Source organism: Trichogramma pretiosum, unplaced genomic scaffold, assembly GCF_000599845.2.
Source record: "Trichogramma pretiosum strain Unisexual culture from Peru unplaced genomic scaffold, Tpre_2.0 scaffold9, whole genome shotgun sequence".
Taxonomy (NCBI): Eukaryota; Metazoa; Arthropoda; class Insecta; order Hymenoptera; family Trichogrammatidae; genus Trichogramma; species Trichogramma pretiosum.
In genome coordinates, this window is record NW_019641697.1 from 1171845 (window position 1) to 1188291 (window position 16447).

The 16447-nt window shown below is 36.7% G+C and overlaps 2 non-coding genes across 2 annotated transcripts; both read right to left on the bottom strand.

Moving 5' to 3' along the window:
- Positions 1–11402: 11402 nt before the first annotated feature.
- On the bottom strand, positions 11403–11484 carry Trnas-aga. Its single transcript has one exon. It is a non-coding gene; the product is annotated as a tRNA-Ser (tRNA).
- Positions 11485–11592: 108 nt separating this feature from the next.
- On the bottom strand, positions 11593–11674 carry Trnas-aga. Its single transcript has one exon. It is a non-coding gene; the product is annotated as a tRNA-Ser (tRNA).
- Positions 11675–16447: the final 4773 nt, after the last annotated feature.

The following is a 16447-nucleotide window of genomic DNA, read 5'->3' on the forward strand; positions in this document are numbered from 1 at the left end:
TAACATCTAACAGTGGCAGCGAAATTCAAAACTGTAGCTTTATCAGCACAATCTTTTGCTTTTTCAGTGTTTGAAGTGATTCTATCCAATGCTTCTACGGCGCCCTTCCTGATTTTATTTGCATTCTCTTTCAATTTATTCGATTTATCTTGCACACATTTTTTGGCCTCCTCTGAAAGTTTCAATGCACGCTCGAATACTTCTGCTTCACTCATGTCACAATCGAAAATGTCCACCTTCTTTTTCTCAGCAGTGGCACGTACTTTTTGAGATCCATCCAACTATTGATAACAATTTTTATTATATAAAGTACATAAGGCTCATATTCAAACAAAATAATGGTTTCTTACAATTGTCATAACTTCACTAACGAAGTTTGCATTGTTGGACATCGCTGATGCGGTTGCATTATCAATTTTGTTGAGAATAGTCTCTGTTTCATTCAGGATTTTGTTTAGAGGAGGTCTCAGAGATGAATCAATGTAATTGATGACATCTTGCATTGTCAATCCTGGCCACATTCTAGTTTCAACGTCATCCTCAAGAATGTTCTCAGTTACTGCGCGTGCTTGAACGCCCTAAAAAATTATTCTCATTAATATTGCCGAAAAAAGATTCAATACCTTATAATTATTTTAAAAATACTTACATAGGCAATAGCCAAAACAGAGAAAATAAAGGTAGCCTTCATTATTATGGGATAATTTGACGTCTAATCTCAATCGAAGTCGTTTCTAATGTAACTTTCAGAGCCAATCTGGTTGCTTTATATAGTCTACTTCTTTTAAGATTATAATAAAAAACATGGCTTAATTAAAGATGCTCATTCATCATTAGGCAAACACAATGCTAAATGATTAAAAATCTATTCTTCTATGATTGCCTACGACAATAGTATATTCTCATTATCATTCTTTATCGTTCTTTAAGTTATTATAATAGATAAGTTTAGATCATTGATAAGTTTATGCATGAAAATGACGTGTTCATTACAATATTATAAAGGAAATCAACGAACCGGGAAAACCATGGATACATATTGATTATGTTACGCACAAAATATCGTGATAATCTAATAGTGTCTTTCCAAGTATCTTGGAGTCACTAAAGAATTCAGAAATACACGTGTAGCAAATGTTTACGTGTAGCAAAAAAAATATTCCTTTATTGATCTGAGGCAATCTATACAGTCATTTATGAGATATCTTTCGATGAAATTTATTCTAAAAATAAATTAGTGTAATTTTTTACCACATTTATCAATTTTTTTTTACTTACCTGAAATTTTTCTTGGTTTACTAAAATTTCAGGTCTGATTATTGAAAATAATAAAAGAAATAATTTTTTTATAAAGAAATTTTGATTTTAATACAATTTTTAGTTATTTTTTTGTCAAATTCATAAATATCAGGAGAATCGGTTTCATAAAAAAATCTTTTTTTGTGTCACAAAATTTTCTCATATAGGTTCTTGATATATAATGATGAAAATTCAGGATACATGCAGCAAATTCAATACAAAATATGCGCATGATTCCACAAAATGTACGATTTATTAATTGTTTTTATTTGTTTGCCAAATTTTTTCGTTTACTTTCTTATAAAAGCATGTACATTTAATTTTGTGGGTCGAATGAAAAGATAGTGGAATCACTATGTACTAGAAAATATAGTAATACGATGATTGGGTTACACAATTTTTAAAAAATCATACTCTATGAACAAATTAAGGTCAAAATAGGTTTACGTGTTTTTTTGAAACATTATTCATTCGCTTATCTTCAGAATAATGTCATATTTGTATTCATCAGCGATTGAGTAAAGGTGTAGTGCTACCTATAAAATTATTGAATTCAATCAAAATCGAACAATCGTGCGTTACTCTTCTAATAATAAAAATGAAGTCCTCGATATTTCTTCTTTTTGTGGGACTTTTATTTGTAAGTTAACTCTTTTTATTTAAATAACTTCTTTAATTTTACACTAAATGAATAACTGCTTATATGTTTAATTGTATTGTAGTAACAATTGTACATTCACAATATTTTTATTTTCTAAATTTAATTTCTTTTGTATCGAGGCAGGTAGTGCAGGTACAAAATGCACAAGGATTTTTCTTCAATCCAATTGAATCAACCAAGTCAACTATCGATAGTATCGATAAATTACTCAGAGATAGGGTCAACAGTATTTTAAATAGAGCTAAGGTAGCAACTGAATCTATTGATAAAAAAATTGACGCAGCTAAAAATAATGTCGTCAACAAATATACAACTATGACATTAAAAGTGAGTATTTTAAGAGAGCTTAAAATTTAAAATGTTTTTTGAATTTATTTATTTAATTGATAAATATCTAATCAAAGTTAGATGATGTTGTCCTTGAAGCTGCAGCAAAAAATTGTAAATCTCAAAAATATGACGAGTTGAGCAAAAAAATCTTGTTCAACAAACAGCAATTAGAAACTTGTGTTAAAAAGTATCGAGAACAAAACAAGGATATCATTGATACACCAACTTTAGAAGCACAAAAAGTGATTGATTTCTTGGACACCAATACTGCAAAAGCTAAGCAATGTGTGGACGAAGTCGCTAGTAACTTTTTCGCTGCCCCCAGAGCTGCTGCGTGTCTTGTTAGCGTAACTAATCTACCTTTATTATTTTTTTGCATACATATTTTCAAAATGCGTAAAAACTAATCATTATTTTTTCTTAATTTACAGGCAAAAGCTGAAGCGGATGCTAAAGTTTTATCTCTGGAACCTTTATTCAACGGTAAATTAAGAACACTCGAATCGTTCGCTAAACAATTCGAAACACGCCAGCTGGACAGTTGTGATATTGAAAAAACCTATGACAACGATTTTAATGATTCTCTCAGTGTAATAATAGAAATGAAATCGTGTATATTAAAAGCCAAAACTTCAGTATCCAATCAAACTACAATCAAAGCTGACACAGTTACAACCCAGATGCCAAATGTTGGAAATGTGACTACGAAAGCACCAGTGGCCATTGAAACTACTACTGTACCAGTTACTGAAACAACGGTTGCATCAAATATTCCAACAACACTTCCAGCTTCAACTTAATTTTTTATTCTAACTTTTTAAGAATAAATTTTTCAAGTAGAGATAGTGAAAATTGATATTAGTACTCAAAGTTAAAAATAAATCCTCTGTTAGCGTGTTCGGCAAATCGTATCGCCAAGTAGGTACAGCAATCTTTTGCAAATCATCAATCAAATAAGCCCATTAAATTCATGGTTATGTTAAGTTTATCATAATATCATACTTTTTATAATAATTGCAATAAAGTACAAATGGAAAAATAAAAAAAAATGAATCTTATTTCAAACCTACTAGGAAATTTTTTAACGTAAATTAGTTTAATCATGTTCATTCATTTGGTTATATCAACAGCTAATTTATTATTATTTAACATTACATCAGTTTAATCTTGAAAAAACGCTTCTTATCTTGATGTTCACTTATTTGAAATAACAAGTAAATTTTTTCGTATAAATCCGTCAGAATAGCTTCTTTAAAAAGTTTGAAAAAAGTTTAACGATTAGACATCAATCCAAAAAAAAAACATGAAGTCTGTTATTATTTTAGCTACCTGCGCTATCATTTACGTAAGTACATCGAAAAGCGATTATAAATAAAATAAATTTTTTCTAAATTTAATTACTATATTAAATTTGCTTACAGTGTGCACCGGTATGTGCAGTCGAAGAAGATATCCTAGATGACGTTGAAAGTAGAAGAATTGCGCGAACAGTGGAGGATGTCGTTGAATATACTGAATCCTTAAAAAGTGGTTTTCATACATCTCTTCATAAATTGTCTGAAATTAAGAAGACTATCGAAAAAGAAACGATCGAAGCGACCACAGAGAATTCAAAATTTATTTCGGAAATAATAGCCATTGTAAGAATTAATTTTTTGGTGCAAAAAATCGTTTCATATATAAAATGAATACTAAAACTTATCTTTCACAGTTTGATGAAGCGCAAAATATTCAACAAATCGCAGAGAAAAAAAATATAAATGTTGCTGATTGTCAACAAAATATTGGAGAAGTATACAAGCAATTAATAAGTGTATCAGAACAAGCTGAAAAGTGCATCGTAGAAAAATCCCAAACAATATTAAAAAATGCTAATCAAAAACAAATGCAAATCGAAGAGGCTATAGAAAAAATTATTATCAACGAATTAAAAGCAAAGAAATGTGCCGATGAAGCTACGTCATTGAATGTTCGAGAAACCATGCATTGCTACAAAAAGGTAAAATAAAAAAATTTTGTTTAACATTCAAAATGTTTAGTGAAACAGTGCGGTTATGTATGAAATATATAGAAAATGTTATGGACTTCTTGATTGAATTGAACATTTTATATTTCATCTTGAAAATAGCCTATTTTTCTAAAAAATGGGAAATCTCAAATTGCGGTTGTAAACAGATATAATTTACTTTCCATAAAATTGAATTATAAATTAATTTTTAACACCAGCTCCACGATTAGCCAAGCTTCAATAATATGAGTAATTGTGAAAAGTGGTCGTGCGCAATCTTGAGTGCCATAACAATTAAATTAAGTAGTATATTAATGGTATGGTACTTTTCATACCTCGTGGCCCAAAAATGATAATGTTACATTTAGCGTAACGGCTAGGAAAATATTGAATGCAACATGTGTGAATATGCTTTTTCAATAAAACTTGAGCATTTGGTTTGTACTGTAAACTCTCGTTTTGTAAAAAAAATGTATCCACACCTGTTCCATAGAGTACTAATTCATTAAATCTAATCTCAAGCATTCTACTTCTAATCGCAAATGTTAAAAAAATTGAAATACTTTTTTTGTGAAGTAGTTATTCAACTCCTCTCCAGAAAAATTCTGTTAGTGAAAACAATAAATTAATAGCATGAAAATCATCAAAAGAAAATTAAAAAATCAGAGTAAAATTAGTGTTTTTTGTGTGGAATTGTAACATCTTTCTTTACTTTTTTGGACGTAAAATTAAAGAGTCTATCTATTCACAGTTCAAGATAATCGATCTTTTTATATCTACAATACAAGTTTGCTTACGTGAAACAATAATATTATAGGTTACTTTGGACTGCGAATGGACAGACTCATTTTTCATCTATTTTTTTTTTAAAGATAATAATTACTTATAATTTACAATTATGAATACATTTAATGTTTCAGGCTAAATTTGATTCTAAATTAATATGGTTTGTAACTCCCGGAAAGATTGCGATGTTTGCTCTATCAGGTGAAATGGAAGAATTTAAAGTAGATTTAAAAAGATGTAAGAATCCTGAAGTAGTTAATGAAATTGCTACTTCGGCAAAAGAAATCTCACGACTAATACAAGACTGCGTTATAACGAAAATGTCTGAAGCAAACTAGAACAGTTTTAATTTTTCTGATATCTAGTTTAAATTTGGACTCACAAATTTTTTATACTCTAGACCCAATCTAATTCTTTCTGGTCCGTAGATTAATGGAACGTGTATAAGCATAGGAATTCCGGCGTTCCAGCGAACAGAATTAGATTGGGTCTAATGTAAATAGATCTAATTATGTGCATTTTACAACACATAATATTTTGGTATTATAAATAATACTGTAAAGAAATGAAATAAAATTGTCATAATAGTTTTATGTAGAGATTTTTTTGTTAATTAATGAATACGATTTTTGAAGATATTTTGTTTCATTTTAGTTTATCAACAATATCTTTTTATAAATTTATAAAACCTAAATGGTTATGTTTTCTTAAATTATAACTTAAATTGTCTCCAGAATTCATAAAATTAATCTTAATACCAATACTACAATCTACACAATATTTGATGAGATTATTAAGTAATTACATTGGCTCATCCCGATCCTTGCTATCCAAAATTTTATATAAAGTTAAAACTGGGCAGCTGAAATCCATTTTTAAAATTCAGCATTAAATCTTCTTTGACACGAAAACGTCATTACAATCTATTTTTAAAATCTCACATAACTTTTCTTTAAAACCTGGCAAACTCGCCGGTTGAGGAATTGGGAGGCGGTTATCGACATTTATTACAGGTTCTGAAATAGGAGCTGGGGTAGGAGTCTGTACAATCTTCTTCGGCATGAAAACTTCATCGCAATCTATCTTTAAAATCTCACATAACTTTTCTTTAAAACCTGGAAAACTTGCCGGTTGAGGCACTGGGAGGCGGTTATCGATATTCATTACAGGCTCTGAAATAGGAACTGGGGTAGGAGTTGGAACAATCTTCTTCGGCATGAAAACGTCATCGCAATCTATTTTTAAAGTTTCGCATAACTTTTCTTTAAAACCTGGCAAACTTGCCGGTTGAGGCATTGGGAGGCGGTTATCGATATTTATTACAGGTTCTGAAATAGGAGCTGGGGTAGGAGGTGGTACATTAGTATTAGAAGTAGTATGGAACTCATCATAATCTTTTAATAAATTATCATTTTCATAATCTCCCAATTGGTCATAACTTGGCTCGTGTAGTGGCACTTCTTGCGTTGGTGAAGATTTTGTCAAAGGTTCAGTCGGTTTAGTTGTGGTTTCGACAACAATTTTCGAGATTTCTTCATTTTGCGACCGTTGAGCGAGACATGTTTCCATTTCTTCTACTGCATTAGAGATTCTATCATCATCTTCCTCGAGAATTTCTTTGACATCACAGAGATTATCTTTTTTGTTTCTCAAAACTGCAACATGCGTTTCAACATTTTTCAAACCAGTGTTGAATAAAGGCCATAGAGCAACAACTTTAGCATCAGCTGTCAACTTTGCCTGAAAAAAAATTTCGGCAATTCCATGATGCAAATATTTTTATTCATAACAATATAAAAGTGAAAATAAGTTAATATGAAGTACTTACGCTGATCAAGCAAGCAGCTGTTTTTGCACTGGCAAAAATGTTCCTTGCAGCTTCATCAACACACTCGTAGGCCCTAGCGGTATTGGCATCTAAAAAGTCAAGAACTTCTTGAGCTTTTTTTACTGGCGCTTCGACATTTTTCATGTACTCGTGTCCATGATATTTTTCAAAACAAGAATCTAATTTATTTTGGTTTGCTGAGACTCCTTTGCTTATCTCCTCATAAGCTCGCATATCACAACCATTGGATTTAGCTTCAAAAGCCACTTTCTTCATCTTCAAACAATTTTGTAACCATAATAATACAATTTCACTTGCAGTTAAGTGTATCTGAAATTTATTCTAAGTACTTACATTTGCTACCAAAACCTCATATTTATCAAAATGTTCTTCATTTGATTTGACAATTTTATCGATGTATTCGGTGGCACCTTTAGCTCTAGTCAAAACTTTATTAACTCTTTCTCTCAACATTCTGTCAACATTTCCGATTGCTGTTTTTATATTTTTCACAGGGTCCAAGAAAAACGCCTGTCCATCTTGGATATGCAGTGCCTGAAAAAACGAGGATAAGAATTAAGATAATTTAAATAGTTTTCAAGGCATGTAATATAAATGTTAATATGAGAGATTATTTCTAAAGTACTTTTCACTCACATATACAATTCCTACGAATATAAAAAGTACTGTGAATCTCATTTTTTCAATCAAATGAAAACTTTAGCTTGACTGTTGAATTCTGTCTCAGACAAGCATTTTTATATGAAATATCAATGTCAATCTTTTCAATTGTCTCATTGTTTTATGATTTATACACAATTCAATGCCGTACACAATTTTGAAAAAGACAATCATCAATTAAAGCTTGTGTCTATAATATTTAGAATGAATTCAAAGAATATCAATGAGTTGATGAACATTATTATAAAATAATCATACACCATGAAAATCAATAATTTTCAGAGTTGATAACAAATATTATTATCAATTGATGTTCGAAATTTTCACAGTGTTAACTATTGAAAAAGCAACAATTGAAGCAACCAAAGAGAATTTAAAATTCATTTCGGGAACAATAGAGGTGTAAACATTATTTTTTAATGTACAAAATAAATACCGAAGTTTATCTTTGAAAGTTTGATGGAATATATTGAACAAGCTGCAGAGAAAAAACATCTTAATGTTGCCGATTGTCCTCAAAATATCTGGGATATAAGCAAGCAGTTAATAAATGCATCAGAACAAACTTGATAGCGTATTCTAGAAAAATCACCGAATATATTACGAAATGCTAACCAAAAACAAATAGAAATAGAAATAGAAATAGAAAAAATGATTAAAGGGTAAAATTAAATAATCTTGCTAACCATTTTTAACAGCAAATAGTGCAATTGCTAAAATAATTCACTTTAACCTATTTATCATTAAGAGACCATAATTCTTAACTTTTTTCTATGCATCATTTTTTTTATTTCGATTTGTGAATAATTCATTGCGGCATACAAGTTCGCAAAAAAAAACAAAATGTTAATAATCAATTATTTCTTTTTTCACAAAAATGAATTCCTGTCAGAATTTGTAACTAATGAATAAAAAAATTATTGAAAAAATCAAATTAAATAAATGGATAAATCAAAACAAAATATATCGTACATACAGAGGGTGTATGTGTCAATGCATAGCCTTAACTATTTTGAATGGCTTGCACTGCCGCTTCAGGGAGATGCAGCGATGCAGTAAATTTGTCATAACGCAATGGGCAAAGCTCGTGCACATATTATTTGACTGGACGGTCAATCAATTAACGCACACCATGAAGCATCACTGATGTGCATTTGTTTGTCACGCTCGTTACACTTTAAGCCCTCTCTTCCTCTCTCTCACTGAACTACTGTTCTATCGAGATGTGCAGGAGGTTGCACTCGAAGTTAAAAATTAGCCAAAGTCGCTAATTATCGAAATACTGTCGTGGTACGATCCGATTGGCGTACGCCCCAATATGGGTGGGAAATATTGTCAAGGCGTAACGATATGAATCTGTGATATAGCAATTGATGGTGTGAACTGCACTTTAACTCAAGAAAGTTTTATGAGGCGCGCATAAATTATTTTCCCCGCTCGAGAGTTAAATAAATCAGAGCAGCGGCTCTAGGCTCAGTGTGATTCAAACTATTTCTCATCTCTGAGGTCGTGTGGTTTACACTTTCAGCTGGAAAGGGTCGCGCGAAGTAATTATTTTTACAATGTAATAGGTGTGACCATGCAAATAAAATTAATGAATCCGAGGGCTGAAAAATGCATAAAATAAAAACTGTCTTGGCATTGTGGATGTATTTTTGTAATGCGAATACGTGTAAGCCGTCGTTTGACTATAAACCGAGAAACTAAACTTGAGCAGCAGCCCGTGGAAATACGCAGTACGTTTTGCGACTCCCCCATTTCCATACGCGATAAACCCCTTGGCGGAGACTTTCGATTTCACTTATATATACAGAAAACTGACGCTAACGAGCGCACACACATGGAAGTCACGTGAAGGACTCTCGCTCGCAGTCAGTCAGTCATGTAGACTCTCTTTTTTCACGGGGTGCTGTTGTGTGTATGACAGCGCTTCCGAGCTACGTGCACACGCGGCACAGCGGCTGCCGCCTTTTTCTTTCTCTTTTTTTCCTTTTCTCCCGTTCCTTGCAGCGGTGAGCGCGCGATCCCGAGCGGCTACGGCAAAGCTCGACTTCAGGTGAACGTACTTTCGAGATAAATTCGGAAAGGAGTTTGAAAAACGGTGCAACGAGCGTCACTGCCTCGGTGCGATATTTTTTTAATTTTTCCGAATTTCGGAAGAAAATATTGCACTATAGCAAGGGTTATTTGTTTAACCCTCGCGACGAATCGCTGCAAGGGTACATCGTCAAAGCGTATCGCGTCGTCCATCATACTAGTCGATAAAAAATAACAAGCAGCAGTCACCGTGCGCTAGTACGTATGTCTCAATCAAACCATCGTAGAGAGCCATTAAAGCCAGCCCCATTGCTATCAGCTCGTATAAGAGCTTGTGTGGAAAAAAGGTGAGCGCGCGACACCTCGTAAACGTCTTTTGCCAGAGGCAATGTAGAAATTACACGGATTATCTCAAGTACCGGGGGATACCCTTTCTACGCTGCTAGCCACAAAGTGAAACATTAGAATAAACGACACATTCGTTTATTCGGAACATCTGCCGGGTCGTGGCTGCGGACACAATGGACTGTAAAAAAGCGAGCGAGCGATGAGTTCTGCGGCTTGTGTTTTATTCTAATTGCGCTGTTGCGCGTCATACCGACTGAATTTCAGCGATAGCATGGTCACAGCGGCGTGACGCGATTTTCGAATAAGATATACTAGTTTGGGGTTGCGCGAATCGTTTTTTTGCCTTCGTAGTCGAGGTTATAAATCTCATGAGTTTTTTGTAAGTCTGGTGGTAATCAATTTTCAGAAAGGGAAACGCAAAGATGAAAAAAAACTCAAGCCTCGAGTTTCGTGTAAATGAGAATTTGATAAAACGAAAAACGAAAAGAGTAGCAAAAATAAGTTATCGCGTATCAATCGTTGGTAATAAAATCAAACTCTCGTCTAATAAAGATCATGCGTAACAAGTCAGACACGAAGACTTGCCTGCATGCACACGTCCCCTCTGCGTCCAAATCGAGCGTTTTGGTGGCGAAATAAAAAAAAAATCAAGCAAAACCACACCCATCGATATAATACGTATGGGCTATAGAGAGGCCGACGCAGCGATACCTAAATATCTTTTCTTGTCTAGAAAACAGCTAGAGCTTGTTACGGGGTAGCACACACACTACACTAGACCGAGTTAAAGCATACGCGCCAGTTTCATTTATCTATTACACGTAAGGGATTATACTTCGTGTTTGTGCGCATGTATTTGAAAAAAAGCATATGTCTCTCCAGGGGGCTGCGGCATTGGCAAAAAAACACGACAGGGTTGTAACCCCCCAATTACGCACCCCTTGGGTACGATGTAAATACATATATATGTATATGTGTGTATGTGCTCGTAGTGCGGAGGCACGAGGCCCTTTGGCCTGAAAACTACTTCATTACGCAGACAAGCGTGTTGACTTGTATTGTGTCCGAGCACGGCTCTTTCTCGATGATGCAAGGGGATCGACCGGCTCTCCATGTATAGAGGCAGAACCAAGAGCTCCAGAGATGCTCTACGAGATTTTATCGAGGGGGTAATATCCGTGGCGAATCGCCCTGGATGCTGAGAATATCTCTCTTTTTTCTCTTTTTTTTCTTTTAATTTACTTCAAGGGCAATTCTTTGCTGTTACTTTGCTTCAGTTCTTAGAAGGATAATTTTTAACAATCATAATCTTTTTGCGACTAAGTTTTTTTGTAAATATTTAAATTTTTTATGTCGATAGTAAAAATTTTATTTGTGAAAGGTTTAAATAGAGCAAAAAATAGTTGAGATATCCAAAAGAAATTCGCAGTCGGTAGGACTCGAACCTACGCTCCCAGAGGGAATCTGATTTCTAGTCAGACGCCTTAACCACTCGGCCACGACTGCTGCTTGGTGGAGGTGCTCTTACTTTCTTTCTGATTTTAAATACGCCTCAGCAAGCGTGAAAGTAAAAAGCTGAAAAAAAAATTGAAATTTCGAGAAAAAAAATTTGTTCGCAGTCGGTAGGACTCGAACCTACGCTCCCAGAGGGAATCTGATTTCTAGTCAGACGCCTTAACCACTCGGCCACGACTGCAGATGAGAGGAGGACTAATTTTTTTGTATACACCTTAGCTGACACTTGATTTCTGATAAATTTCCAAATATTTGTTTAAATAATTTATTTTTTTATAAAAAAATTATCAAAAAAATTTGTTCGATAATGTTAAAAAGATTGAGCGTTAAAAAAATATTCGGTGCTTGAAAAAGTAGCCGAGTCATCATAAATGGCACCAAGTACGAAATATAATACGAAAAAGTGCCAGAGCGGTTGTTGCTGCAGCTCTCTGAACAAACAAAGTCGGAATGCCTGTCATACGAGCGGCTCGCGAGGCGCATCAAATGTTGGAGCGCGTGCGACAAGCGTGCCAAGCATAAACACCTCTATATACAGTGCGTATATGTCTTAAGGCAGCTCGTTCGATAATCAGACGCACATGTCTCAAGAAAGAATCGAGCCATGCCGAGCGGTGTCAATTTTCCACGCTTCGAGGATAATCGAGTACAGGCGCGTGCGCGCGAGCTGCGTATAGCGTCCGACTCTCTCAAAGCCGACGCGCGTCTTTTATATTCATCCGCGCGTGCACTCACGGGACGAATGATTTTTCCGGGCTGCTCTTATCTGTTCGATCGCGCCGGGCGAGCCGAGCACACCTGCACGAGTTGCTGCGAGCAGCAGCCCGGCTCGAACAGCTCACGAGGGTGCGCACATTGTCCGCGCAGACGGTAAATTTCCAATTTTAGATAGACCCGATCAATGACGAGATAATAACTCGACACGCTTTGTTACGTTTTATGCGCGAAAAAAATGTATTTCATTGTTTGCTTTTCGGAGACGTGTCTCGCGCCTCGACACGTTTAACGACGTTTGCTTTATCTAGATTTACACTTTAGCGGCTGTTATCATAAACAAATTATACGTCTACCGCTTTGCTGACTGATATGAAAAACAAATTAGCAACTGCTTGAAAGAAGCCGCTCGAATTTTCGCCAAAAAAGCGTTTACCGCGTGCGAGCCGAGTCTTGCATGCCTAGCAGAGCCGCACAATCGCGCAAAAGACCTTAAGCAAACATATAATGGAGCGGGAAAAAGCTGCTGCGGATTAGCTAGTTAAACAAAATAAGACGAGCCTCGGGGAGAAAAGGCAACAGTAGCGGGACGCTTGTACACGACTTCTTGACACCCGATTGTGTGCTCTATCTGTTTCTTTCTCTCTCTCGAGCACATATGGCTAACAAAGCTCCGACGAGGGCTTCTTCTATCATCGACGCCTGCCTATGTGTATTATATATTGGGTAAACATTCGAGACTCTCGTAGTAGCCGAGAACTGATCTGATCATTTCCCCAAACATACATGTTTGTTTAGGCGCACATATAGGTGCACACGTAGGGTTCGGCAATTGAAACCAGATGCAGTGCGGCGTCGAGCGGCAAGTGCTATTGTATCACGCTACATTTGACAATTACGATTATGACAAGGAATTATTATGTCAATTCGACGCCCGATTAGCATACTGTAATTATTCGTGCATGCGCGTCGGCTCGAGCCGGCGATCCGTTATCTTTCCCTTTCTCTATCGTCGTCGATTTTGATCCGATAACAAATTTAGAATCCACCATTCGCATTGACGTTTCAATGCTAAACACGGCCACTTTAGCACGTATCGAAAATTAAATAAAGCTGTTGTCGACCGATCGACTCTGGCATCGTCTCGAAAAAACAAGGAAGCTCGTGTATCACCAGCGATGTTCCGGAATACTGATTGATGACTAGATGCTCGAGCCGAGGATCGCATGCGTATGAGCATAATAGAGACCAGATTTAGCGTGCCGAATCATCCTTCAATCATCAATCATTCGTCATTTATTATTGCCGCTTAAAAGCGAAAATAATTAGACTATTGTGGGAGGATCGCTGATTGTTTGAAATATTACATACTTCAAAGGTTATGCTGTACTTGAAGTCGATTGTCATATCAGTCGGTATAATTAAAAACATGCTTCTAAATTAGTGAAATTGATAAGGTTCATCATTGAACGGAATGTGCGTACACTAAGTATTGATTCAAACGAGGGGATCACAGCTTGTAACATAAATCATTCCATCTGCGGAGCTTTTGTGCAATGGTAGTCGAGCAAAATGTAGAAGTCAAGTTCATTCGTTAGCTGACTTTGAAGCATTGATGCGTGACTTGCACTTTGACGACAAAGAATTCCTGCGTTTTTTAGTAAATTCTCTAAACACTTGTAGAGCTCGATGGGGAAATTTAAAATTGATGGCAGGGATCCCGATGTCAACGCGAACAAGATGAAATTAATGACTTTACGATTATGCTTTAATCGATGCACGCCCAAAAACATGAGAATCGCAAGATATTTTTTATTGCAGGAAGACATTGCTCACGGGTTCAAGGTATCTTTGTGAATTTTTCGATTGACAAGTGCTTTGCAGCTTTATTAAACTGCCAGGGTGAAATAATTTCTCAGCGTCTTGGTTCGTGATTACGCGCGCATGATGTACGTACTCGAAACAGCGATTCTCACAAGCTCGTCGTACACGACTCGATCAAAAGTACTTGAGGAAAATATCACGAAAATTACTCTTCAATAATCATCTCTCTTCGAGTCAGCATCTCGCGCGATCGTACAAAAGATTCAAAGTCTCGACAAGGATGACTCGCAGCACACATTGAAAATAAAGAAAGAGAGCGAGCAAAAGAGAGAGAGGGAAAAAAGGAGTCTGTCAGCGAGCGATGAAGCAAAGAGATAATATTAACGTTTGCAATGCTGCCGCTCGCGCATATAATATAAAGTTCCGTCCAGTCATTTCTAAACTGCCTTTTAATGCATCTTTTGGGCCTCTCTCGCTCTTTCTTCAAGTACATATCTTTGCTCCGGGCCCGAGTGACATTAAAAAATCTCGCTGCGACGTTTAATCGTCGTCGTCGTCGTCGTCGCACAGGAGCGCTGTGACTACTCGCTTATACGAGCGTCGGAGAATCTCCGCGTGTCGCTTATCTCCTCCCTTTCATCTCTATGTTGATATGAGATGAGCCCGGCCAGATTATGGAATAGTGTAATATATACGCTAAAATGTTTAAGAGATTTTTTTGACCGCGAGACTCTTTTTCCCCGCGCGATGCGAGTTATTTATATTCGAGACGAAAGCGCTGCTGTTGCTGCTCCTGCTCGAGCGCAGAAATTATGCGGAATGTTGAAGGTAAGCCTGTGTCTGTCTGTGTGTGTGTGTGTGTGTGTGTGCAGCAATGATACTGAAAAATTTGATTTACAACACGTTTTGTGAGTGGATGAAAAAATGGCAAATAAATCGTTACGATTATGTTTGTTGGTTCAAGCCGTCGTGAAAAAACGACACACATAGAAATTCAATTCAAAAACTATGTAAATATACAAAGGTACGATAATTTACGATTTCAAGGCATAAACCCATCATGGTTTGATAACTATCATAAACGAAAAAGATATTACGCACACACACACATACATTCCAAATGGTCTATCCTCGAATGCAATAAAGCATCTATCATATAAGGCGAGCTCGGACGAAGGAAGACATTTTATGCTGTATTAATCTTTCAACACGCATCTGCGTTGTTGTGGTTTTTTTTGCTCAAGTGGATATACGCAGAGACGAATAAAAGGAAGTGAGGTAAAAATGGACTATATACTGTTTGGCGCGAGCGATGCAGAAGCCAAAGCAGAGAGAGAGAGAGTCGGAGAAGAGCCGAAAGAACTGCCAACGACGCAGGTATTTAATAACCAGGAGACTATATTACCGAGCGAAATTCTTCAGAGGCCGATATACTCGCTCGTCTGTCGGGGAAAGAGCGTGCACAGAGCGCGGCATAAGAGCCATATAAGAGACTGCGGCAGTAGCCGGTGACTGTCACTTACTGTATAAATGCTTCCACGATGAAAAATAGTTATACTTTAATCTGGCTTGTACATCGGATATGGGGCTCTGCGGCTGCGAATGTCATCGTCGTAAACGGCGCGCGTCGAGGAGCCGAAGCGCCGAGTCTTCCGCCGCTCAACGAGCAGCGTATAAACATTCAAATAAACACGACAAGAAACAAAAGGCCTCGGATCGCTACTTTATTTACAACGTAATGGCGCGTAGACTCGGGTCGCGCTGCACTCCGTGTGTGCGCATCCACGGGACTTTTCGCGTGCAGCTACGTATAGAGCTCCGCGCGGCGATGCAATATATATGTCGGGGAGGAAGTAATTACACGTATACCGCGAGCACGCGAGTACATCGGCTCGTTATCATTATTATACGCACGAGTGTTTGGTCGAGCGCAGTCTTTGGTACGCAGTAGGTGTATTAGGTAGCCAGCTCGTCGAAATTGGCTGTTTGTTGGCGGTACAACATCGGCGACACTTCCGCAGCGACGGTGGTCGGATGTATCCGTATAGTCTGTACACAGGCGGCGTTAAGAAATTTCTACGAAATTTTCGAGGCAGCTATTCGGGCATCCCGTCTCTCGGGAGCTCGGAGCGACACGCGAGTGCAAGATCACAGGATCGCTACCGCGCTTTTACCTATTTTCGTTCGTCCTCGGCTTGTGCAGCCTTCCGACTCGGCAGCTCGAGTCAGCAGCAGCTCGAGCGACCGAGTAGAGGTCGTCGTGAATTTTCTCCCTCGGTCGACGCGCAATGAAATACGAAAATGAGCTGTAATGGAAAAAAAGGCCGTCTCTCGTCCGCGCGAACCGTCCTCCCGAAGGTCGTTATTATATTACGCGCCATGCATTAATCGGCCCTTGGGCTAATTTACGTATTTG